Raw genomic sequence first — 10257 nt, forward strand, 5'->3', positions numbered from 1 at the left:
AGGGCTGATAACACCGTGTGGGGGAAGAAACAAGTAAAGCTTGTTTACAGATGCACTGCAACAACAATAAAAAAAAACGTGGGAATGGGCACCTTCTGGTCCTTGTACCCTCCGCTGGTGCTGAGTGCAAGGGATACCGAACTTCCCCTCCCCACACCTCATAGGATGTTCGGAGGGAGGAGGCTTGAGAACTGGGCAATGATGGCAGCATAGGCTGTAGAGGGAATCTAGCATCCAGTTGCCTTTCTTGACCCTTAGCCAGACACCTCAACATGTCTGATTGCTCCTTCATAATCCACAGCATCTCTTCCTGCGTGGTCTCCTCTCCTCCCGGTCCATGTCCAGGTTCTCAGACAGCGTAATCCTTCATTTTCTGAGCTCTGTCTTGTCACTGTCGGAGGCGTGCATTAATTCATTGAACATATCCTCCCGCGTCTTCTTTTTCTAATCTGGGGAAGTCTCTGTCCCAGGGTGGAGGATGCACTGGCTGACAAGGTTTCAACTGCAAGGAATGCAAAGCACAAGGGTAACCTTGACAGTACATACATTTAAAAAAAATAAATAAAAAAAATTAACCTTGCACCAGAAACAAACACCCATCGATACACTTCACTGCAAGCCACAACGCAACCACAACCGCTGGCTAGTGCAAGGGTTGGTTTGCTGCTCCAGCCATGGTGCGTACGGCCACGAGGCATAGGCAAAAGGTCTCGTGCTGCTGCTATTGTGAAGACATCCTTGAGATCACAGGTTGGAACTTGAGAAAAGCCCCCTTTCCCCCAGCAACATGGATGGTGCTTGAGGACAGGCACCAGAGTAAAGCCCCCCCCCCTTTTTTTTTAAACACACACAAAGCAGCACCAGGTTGGGGAGGACAGGAAACTGTCACCCCCTTTTTTTCCAATGCTGCTTGATCCCTTTCAACCACAGCACGTTTGGGAAAGCATGGTTGTGTGACCCGGATTTCACCAAACAGGGGGCGGATTACTTGTTGAATTGTTTGCAGTTTAAGGGCTAGCATTAAAACTTCCCCCATTTCCCCTAGGTGACCCTATGCAATATCACTCTCCTGAGGTAACAGAGGCAGCAAGGGAGCAGATACTGCAAGCGTCTGGGTACAGACCTGGTCCTTATGCTGCAATGTTGTGTGCTGCAATGATGCCAGCAGAGTTAATACTGGAATGGCACGGAGAAAAGTGTCCCATCTGTGGTGGACAAAATAAGGCAGCCCTTTCCAGAAACCTTCTGCCAAGGATTGCAGAGTACCTCCATGAAAGCTTCCTGGAGCTCTCCATGGAGGATTCCCAGGCCATCCCTGTGCACATAAACAGTCTTTTTTGGAGAGCACCCTCTGCGTAGCTGGAGTGGCCACCGATACCCACTACACCTACTTTTTTGTTCATAAAAAATAATAGCATGTAACCCCTGCAATTTTGATCGGAAATGTGGGCTCACCAGAGGTGCCTTCCCCGGTATCATGCTCTGCCGCCAACTGGTCCTGTGAAGGGATGGGCTCCAGGGTTAAAAACAGTTCTTGGCTGTCGGGGAGAATGGATCCTCCACTTGCCTGCCTCACATCCTCCTCCTCCTCCTCAACAATATCCTCCTCATTGTTGCTCGAGGTTGCCCTAGGCTCCTGGGAGGTCTCCACGGAGCATTTTGGGGTAGCGGTGGGGTCACCACTGAGAATCACATGCAGCTCCTCATAGAAGCGGCATGTCTGTGGGACAGAACCAGAACAACAGTTCACCTCCCTTGTCTTCTGGTATGCTTGCTGAAGCTCCTTTATTTTTCACATGGCACGGCTGCATTTCCCTGGTGTAGCCCTACTCCCCCATGCCCCATGCAATCTTGGCATAGATGTCAGCATTTCTTCTGCTGGATCGGAGCTTCGCTGCACACTCCATGCTGGAGTGCATTTGCAGCCTTGAGTCTCCATGATCAGTTGTGCTGGTGAGCTCTTCACACTGATCAAACAGGAAATGAACATTCAGAAGTTCCTGGGGCTCTAACAGGGGAGCAGCTATTTCCTCTGTACCTGGCTGATGTGCAGTGGAGTTGTAAGTGGTCACAGTCGAGCACTGTGGGACACCTCCTGGAGGCCAATTCATTCAAACGACACAACGCAGCGTCTACACTATCCCCATGTTGACCCGTGGATGTCGAATCAAGCGCTATGCCTCTTGAGGAGATGGAGTACAAAAGTGGACTTTACAGGCCACTTAGGTTGTCAGAAGGGAGACAGGATACTGGGCTGGATGGACCTTTGGTCTGACCCAGTATGGCCATTCTTATGTTCTTATTAGATTGACTTAATGTGGCTTATGTTGACCTAAGTTTGTAGCGTAGACCAGGCCTGAGACTCAGTGCTGGTTGTTTGCTTTCACTAAGGGAAAGACTCAGCTGGTGGGGTCTGGGCTTTTAGCAGCACATTCTGCCCCAATGGCACTCCATCTCACCACCAGTCTACAATAGGAAATTGGATCCCATCTGAAAACGTTTTTGCAGTAACTGGTCTCCCAGAACCATTACAGGAATGACTGAAGGGGCAATCCAGACTACACAAAACCCTTTGCCATACCATTACAGAAAGCACAAAACAGTGCTACAAACTACTAAATACACCGCATGGGGTTAAGTTATGGCTGTGATGGGCATCGTAAATGTGAATTTTCTGACATCTGTGCATTTAAAATCTCAACCACAATGTTGGGTAGTTTGTTTTCTGAATGTGATAGTTAGCTGTACTGTGTTGCTGGAGAATGGCTTTGTGTTCCTTTTCAATCTGGGCACAAGGTGGCAGAGTTGATGCTTCTTCTGAGCAGAATGTGGCATGAGTGTTGGAGAATTTATATTTGCCTGCTAATGGCATTATAACATAGTTATCAATATATTAAAGATGAGGCAGTATAACTATTCCTAGATCACTTTCATCTATATTTCCATTAACAACTCCAGTCCTGTTTCTTTTAATATATGGCCAGTTATACTGCTGTAATGGCTGGCTGCATCAGTTCTGGAATTGATTAGATGTTCTTAAAGGGAGAAGACAAAAGCCCAGTATTTTATCTATGTTATAAAGGAACTGGCCTTTTCATTAGGTCATGCCTAGCCTCAAAAAAAATTCCCAGGATTTATTTGGTTGGACTGGTTGACCCAAAAAAAAAAAAAAAAAAAAAAACAGGAACAAATTTTGAAAAAAACCCAAACACTTAGATTTTTTCCTCCCATATTCAAAAATGTAGAAATTGGAAATCCAACCACACACATAAATGGTTAAAAAATAAATGAATTGTTCCTAAAATTTCAGTTTTTTATTCCTTTTTGTAAAAATTTCACAATTTGAAATTGTCCACATTTGGAAATTTGAAAAAAGTTTCAAACAGCTCTCTTTGCATGTTCATTTTTTAATGAACACTTGCATGCTCTGGTGACACAGAGCTAAACAAAAATATTGTCCAGTGAGTAAATCTGAGTATATAATGTGAGAACAAAACATGCTCATATCACCTGGCTGTTGAGAGCTGACCTTATTGAACAGAGTTTTGCCATGGTGACTCGCCTGACCATACATCCAGTTCAGAAGCCCCACTGCTATACAAACAAGCCAGGCAACCGCTAGATGGGTCACATGGTCAGTGACCTGACCTTGATCAGCTGGTCCAGGGCACACATTTGGCAAAATCCTCTGCAGTTTATGAGATACCGCGCAGCTGTCAATCATTTGAGGTAGTGGACATTAAACAATACAATTCTAGGATCCCAAGTAAAACTGACCCCAAAATCCTAAAGCTGAAAAATTGCTCTGAGATTACGTCCATAGTATCTAGTATTATGCAGGCAGATGAAATATTACATATAAGCATCCAGCGCATCTAATTTGATGGAACTGTTTTCTAGTATAGGCCTTTTGGAAAAGCTGGCTTTCGGAAACCTACTCCATGACTGTGTGGGTTTGGCCTTTAGTGGAGCTAGTGCAAGGAGGTGATGTTTTTCTGCAACCCAGGTGCTCATTTCCATAATTGGAAGGAGGGAGGACAAGGCAAACATCACCTGCATTTCCACAGGGAAGAATCTTGCTGTGATGCAGCTGTCCCTGTGCTAGTGGGAGTGAATTAATCCCTGCATGCTTAACTGTGAGCCCACGTATAGACTCATTGGAAGTTGGATCAGACCCTGTAATTGCAAATGCAGTTTTCGCCTTGCAATGCCATTTGAGAGGATTAGGGACTTTTCATTCTGCTTTATGGAGTGTTGCTGTATTGGCGTGTACTATACTCTACGCAGGTTCTTGTTCAGTCTTGTATCACATTCCTGAATGCAGTTTGAGACGGGGTGTAAAATGCAACACATACTAAAGTTGCACTATTGTGTGTTATATAACAATTTTGTCATCTTCTTGGGATGTATAAGCATCACAACATCCTTCTCATAACCACTTTCCGTCGGCATTTTCCTTTGCATGCCAGAGAGATTGGACCAAATGCTAATTATTCAATAATTTGATTACTGTCTCACTTAGGAACAGTAAATCTTTCTTATCCCAGAGTTTGTTTGCTCTTCAGTTATCTCGCTTGTCTTCTTAGTACAAAAACTAATTCCGTGGTTTACATGTGAAAGAACTACCAAATCACTTTCAACTGTGTAGAGATGATTAGGAGAAGGCTGTGTTCCGTTCATGTGTTCCACGGTAGTTACCATGGGAACCAGAGTAGAAAGATTTTTGAAAACCAAAAAGTCAAACAGATTGTGTTTCCGACAACGGGTATTGTCTTATTTTTGATTCATTTGGTTTAACTCTTTCATAGCCTGTAGGTATTGCTCTGAAAATCAACTTAAAAAGTAGAGGCATTTTTTAAAATTTGCACCTTAGTTACCCGATCTGTCCCTCTCCCCCACCGCAAGGTCCTCCCTGCCAACCCTCAGCCCTGGCTCACCCCGAACATCCACTTCCCTCACCCCATGCTCTCATCCTTCAGTTCTGCCATCTTCCTAGCTGAACAACTCTACTGCTCCAGCTTAACTGAATCCCAAGTTCACAACCCCAGTCAGCTTTTTACCACCTTTGATTCACTCCTCAAACCCTTCCCCCCCGCAAACTCTGCCTCCACTAGTCTCTCTACACCAGATCTCATGGATTTCGTCAAAGAGAAATTTGACAAATTATGACATGACCTTCCCCTTTGTTTGCCCTCCCTCCCTCTTCTACAATGCTCTTCTCCTTCTCTGATTTCTCATCTGCTCTCCTCCTCTAATCCCTCAATTTGCCCCAGTGACTCCATCCCATCTCCCTCACACACTCTTCCTATTCTTTCCCCAACCCTTCTCCTTAAACTCTCACTTGCCTCTGGCTCTTCCCCTCCCAATCATCATCGGTATATGTGCAATGTGCCCAGCCATTTATTGGCGTTCTCAGCCAGGTGGAGAGCTGGTAGCTTGCTATCACAATAAGTCAGTGGGCACTCGACAATAATATGCGACATAGTCTGATGTTGACCACAGCTGCATAGTGGTCATTAGAAAAAAAAACATTTAAAGAGATTGACCGCACAGTTGTCCTGTCCTGTTTGAAACCAGTTCAGAGATGTCTACAGGTGCTTTCGGCCCCTTGCAATAATTGTCTCATCTTGAAAAACCCCACCCTTGACCCCACTTGCTTCTCCAGTTACAGACGAAAGGGAGAAGGGATATGGGGAGGTAAACTCATTGAATGCACTGCTTAGAATAGCAATCTGGAGTTTCTTTCCTCCAGTTCCACCCTACACTCTCTCCAGTCCAATTTCAATCCCTCAAGCTCCATTGAAATGGCTGTTGCCAAAGTCTCTAATGACCTGTTTTCGGCCAAAATTCAGAACCAGTCCTCCGTGCTCAGCCTCCTTGTCCCATCAGTCACCTCTGACATTCTCGACCATGTTCTTCTTGATATCTTGTTCTCCGCTAGCTTCCATGGCTCTGTCCCTTCCTGGTTCTTTTCCTACCTCTCATTGTTCTTTTAGTGTGGCCTTTAGAGCATCCTCTTCACCCCTCCTCCATCTTTCCATGGGGTCTCCACAGAGTTCTGTCGTTGGCCCCCTTCTGTTCTTCCTCTACACCTTATATCTGGGTAATCACACACACAAATTCAGCTGCCATCTCTATGCTCATGACTCACAGACCTACCTCTCTACTCCAGACCTGTCTCCTTCTGTCCAAACTAAAATCTCAGCCTCTCTCCTGACATGTCCTTTGTGGATGTCTAAGCTGTCAGCTCAAGCTCAACATGGCTAAAGGCGAACTCCTAATCTTTCCCTCCAAACCCACCCCACTGGCTCTGTCCCTAGTCACTGGGGACAACACCATCATCCTTCCTGTCACTTAAGCCCATAACTGGAGCTTCACCCTGGACTCCGACCTCTCTCTAGTTCCTCACATCCAGGCTATGTCTAAACTTTGCAGATTCTCTCTGTATAAGATCTCCAAGATCCAGCCTTTCTTATCCAAGCTCATAAGATAAGAGCCTGGATGTCTCAATTACTGCAACATCCTTCTCTCTGGCGTTCACACATGCAATCTTGCCCCACTTCTATCCCTTCAGACAGCTGCTGCAAAGATCATTCCCCTGCCCTATTGCTTTGACCATGTCTCCCCTCTCTTTGCATCCCTCCTCTGTTGCATCAAACACAAGCTACTTGTCCTCACTTTCAAGGCCCTTCACAGCCCATCCCCACCAACCTCTCATTTCTACCCCCTGTCGACTGGCCGTCAGTCAGTCCAGGGAGTGTCCTGCTGTGCTGCCCCTCGCGATTAGAAGCTCCCCGTGAACATCTGCAAAGTTACCTCATGATCCTGCTTCAAATCCCTCCTCAAACCTCTCCTTTGCTGCGATGCCCGCAAAATGCTTGACAACAGCTGGGCTGCTGGCATGCCGAGACCACTGCCAATCATGCCAGTCAACGCTGGCTCATTGCTTTATCGTATCTCTCCATCGGTCTGTACCAAGCTGTCTTTTGTCTTATATATAGATTGGAAGGTCTCTGGAGCAGGGGCTTTTTGTTCTGTGTCTGTACAACACCTAGCCCCGTGTGTTCTGGCCCATGACTGGCTCATAGGTGTTACTGCAAAACAAGTACATGATCACGTACTATTTTTCCCCACAAGACTGCGGCATCACACAGCACACTGGATGGATGGTGCTTACCGAATGGATAGGTATTCAATATTTCTTTTTATTCTCATCGTTCAATGCATGCCTCCATGCATTATTTACTACACACCATCCACACCCTGCACTGAATGCACAATTATTCATTTCCTATTGAGCTTTTCTGTGGTACACTTATCGTGGAATCTTAGTTCTTCACAAACATTAATGAATTTATTCACAATACCCCTATGAGGTAGGAGTCCTACACAAACAGTTTAATTTGCTACACAACTCAATTCTCAGAGCACCATCCATCCTCGGTAACTGAAGACTATCATAATGTGGACTTCTATTGTCTCCCATCCCTGGCTCCTGCCTCTCTTCTCCCATCCTCGTTCCTATTTCAGAGCTTTATAACTTGGCCAAATTTGGGCAGATTTTCATAGGGATGGCAAAAGGCACATCCCTGACTCCAGGGTGACCCAATGGCAAATTTCAAGTCCCTGTTGAAAAGTGTGGAGTTGCTAGAGCTATTCAATGATATAGCTATAAGAATTTTTTTTTAAAAACCTGGATAAAACATTTTTTCCTAACTTCGATCTCAGAAAAAGCAGAACCCCATTTTTAGCTGAAACTTTCCACAAAAATTCAGCCTTAGTAGACACCTGGCATGGGAAATTTCAGCCTGAATGGCTTAAGTTTGACAAAATTAAAAGCAACTGAAAACAGGGTCTTATAAAGGTAAAATGTCAGGCAACCCTAACTCTAGGTGTCCTTAACTGCGCAGCCGATAAGAGTTTGCCACAAATCTGGTCACATGTGTCTACTATGAATTAAGGAGAGAAACCAACAACAAAAAAATCAAAGGAAAGGAATGGGGAGAGGGAATGACCAAGATACAGTCACTGGCACTGCACTGCCCAGACAATGGGAAATTAAGGGCCAGAATCTCCACTGTCCTACCTCTTGTGTAATCATGTACATCAGCATAACGTGAGCATAAATTCTTACCATTCTCGCTGAGTGGGGTTTTAAACCCACTTTGCACTGGTGTAAATGATGCACGAGTATGAGGCAATGGAGAATCTGGGCCTTCTGTTATTAACAATAGGACTAGCAGCCCTAGAGCAAACTCAGCAACTTGGGTCTGTTCTATTCTGTATTGGCTCATCACCGCACTATCTGAGCACCTTCCAATGCCTTCCACCTTGTACTCTTCTACCATCTAAGGTGGAAGATACAAAATGGTAGTAAATGTCAACAGAACAATGTCATTCAATAGGACCTGATCCATGGCCCATCAAAGTTGATGGGAGTCTCTTCCATTGCCTTCAGTGAGCTCTGGATCAGGCCTATAATGTGGTATAAATGTCACATTAACATGTTACATTAAAATATCCAAGCTAAAAAAAAAAAAAAAAAAGCTATCTTCATGAATGACCTGCCTGCTGTCTGGAGCTGGTTCTTGGTTTGATTTCTGGAGTTACGATTATAAGTCCATGTTAGAGGAGCCCAAAGCAAAAAACTTTAGATCCAAACCCTCTGAATGTTGGGGAAGTCTGAATCCAGTTCTGGATATTCACTTCCTAATTTGGGCTCATCTCTAATCAATAAAGATCTAAACTGCTGCGTGCCTGGCCTCAAAGCCAAGAGGAACAATATTTACCTTGACAATATAGACTGTAGCAATGATGACAGTATCGACTCCAGGGAAATTAGAACAGGAAAAGCAGAGAAAAGGATTCAGCTGAAAGGTGGGATAATTCACGTTAGAAAAATCATCTTGCTCCCACTCAAAATTAAGATCTAGCAAAAGCTGATGTCTTTTAAGAACATTTTCAGAAGAGTATGAAACCATAAAACATTAGCAAAATTGGTCCAAAATCGGTGGGACCTGTACCAGCGACCACAGTGCAGAATTTGGTTCTGTAGCTTTTGGAAGCGCTTGTGGCAACTGAGCTCAACCACTTTGCAGCATTTATAGTGGGGAAAAAACACCATGGGATGCAAGATAATTACAATAAGTAGATTGAGTCCCCTACAATAAGCAAAACTCAGATCCAGCTCATCTTACAAATACCCAAAGTGCATAGGTGTTTGGGTACAGCTGTGATCCAAGCTTAGATTTCAACCAACACAGTCCTCAAAGTTAGAATGTGTGGATTAGATCCAAGGCTTTGAGCTGGACCCGTGTGGAACTACAAGAGACTGGGATCATGGTAAACACCATTGAAAAGGTGCTCGAGGAAGAGAGATGCATTCAGGGAACAGCTGATAAACACTGAAACCCAGAAAAGACAAAACAGACAAATGCACAATCAAACCGGTGTGTGTGTGTGTGTGTGTGTGTTACACATGCCTCTTTGTGCCTGATCCACGAGAATGGGAGTCTGTTACAGCCCTCACACATAGTCCCCAGTCTTTTAGTTCAAGCTGTAGCCGCTCATGCATTTAGCTCTGGAAATGCCTCCTTCAATCCCCAGCGTCAGCCAAAATGGCACCCATCACACGTTTCTAGATAACAAAGTCTTATGAGGTTTTCATTCTGTCTTCATCACAGCTAAAGGCTGAGGGAAAATGTAATAACTGTCTGGTCTCAAGAGTAGAAATGGTAATAAAACACGTCAATTTGTCTGAAAAAGACCGATAGAGCTGTGTGGAAAATACACATTGCTGTTAAAACCACGGAAAAAAGCATTTCCACTATTTGCAAATAGTTGACCATATTATTATTGAACAATGGCAATATTACAATAGCAGGTACAAACCTCAACCACTGCTAGGCACTGTATAAACATATAGTGACAGGACCCGGCCCTGAGATTTTATAGTTTGAAAGGCAAGATCCTAACAGGTGGATGAGAAAATAAAGTAAGATTGGGAAACGAGGATGGGATCGCATAGGTTGTGTTAGCCAATCCATGTTTTCCACCTTTTTTCTGTGGAAATGAAAGAACATTTTAAGATGAGAAACTGTCTTTCTACATTGCCCTGGACACGTTATACCAGTGTAACTCCACTGCATGGTAATGTTACACTGATGTCATTGGGCAGTGTAACTCCAGAGTAACTCTACTTAAACATGGGTTACTGAGACCAGAATCCTTCCAAATGAGTATCAGATGGCTTCACTT

The sequence above is a fragment of the Dermochelys coriacea genome, chromosome 6 (assembly GCF_009764565.3).
Source record: "Dermochelys coriacea isolate rDerCor1 chromosome 6, rDerCor1.pri.v4, whole genome shotgun sequence".
Taxonomy (NCBI): Eukaryota; Metazoa; Chordata; order Testudines; family Dermochelyidae; genus Dermochelys; species Dermochelys coriacea.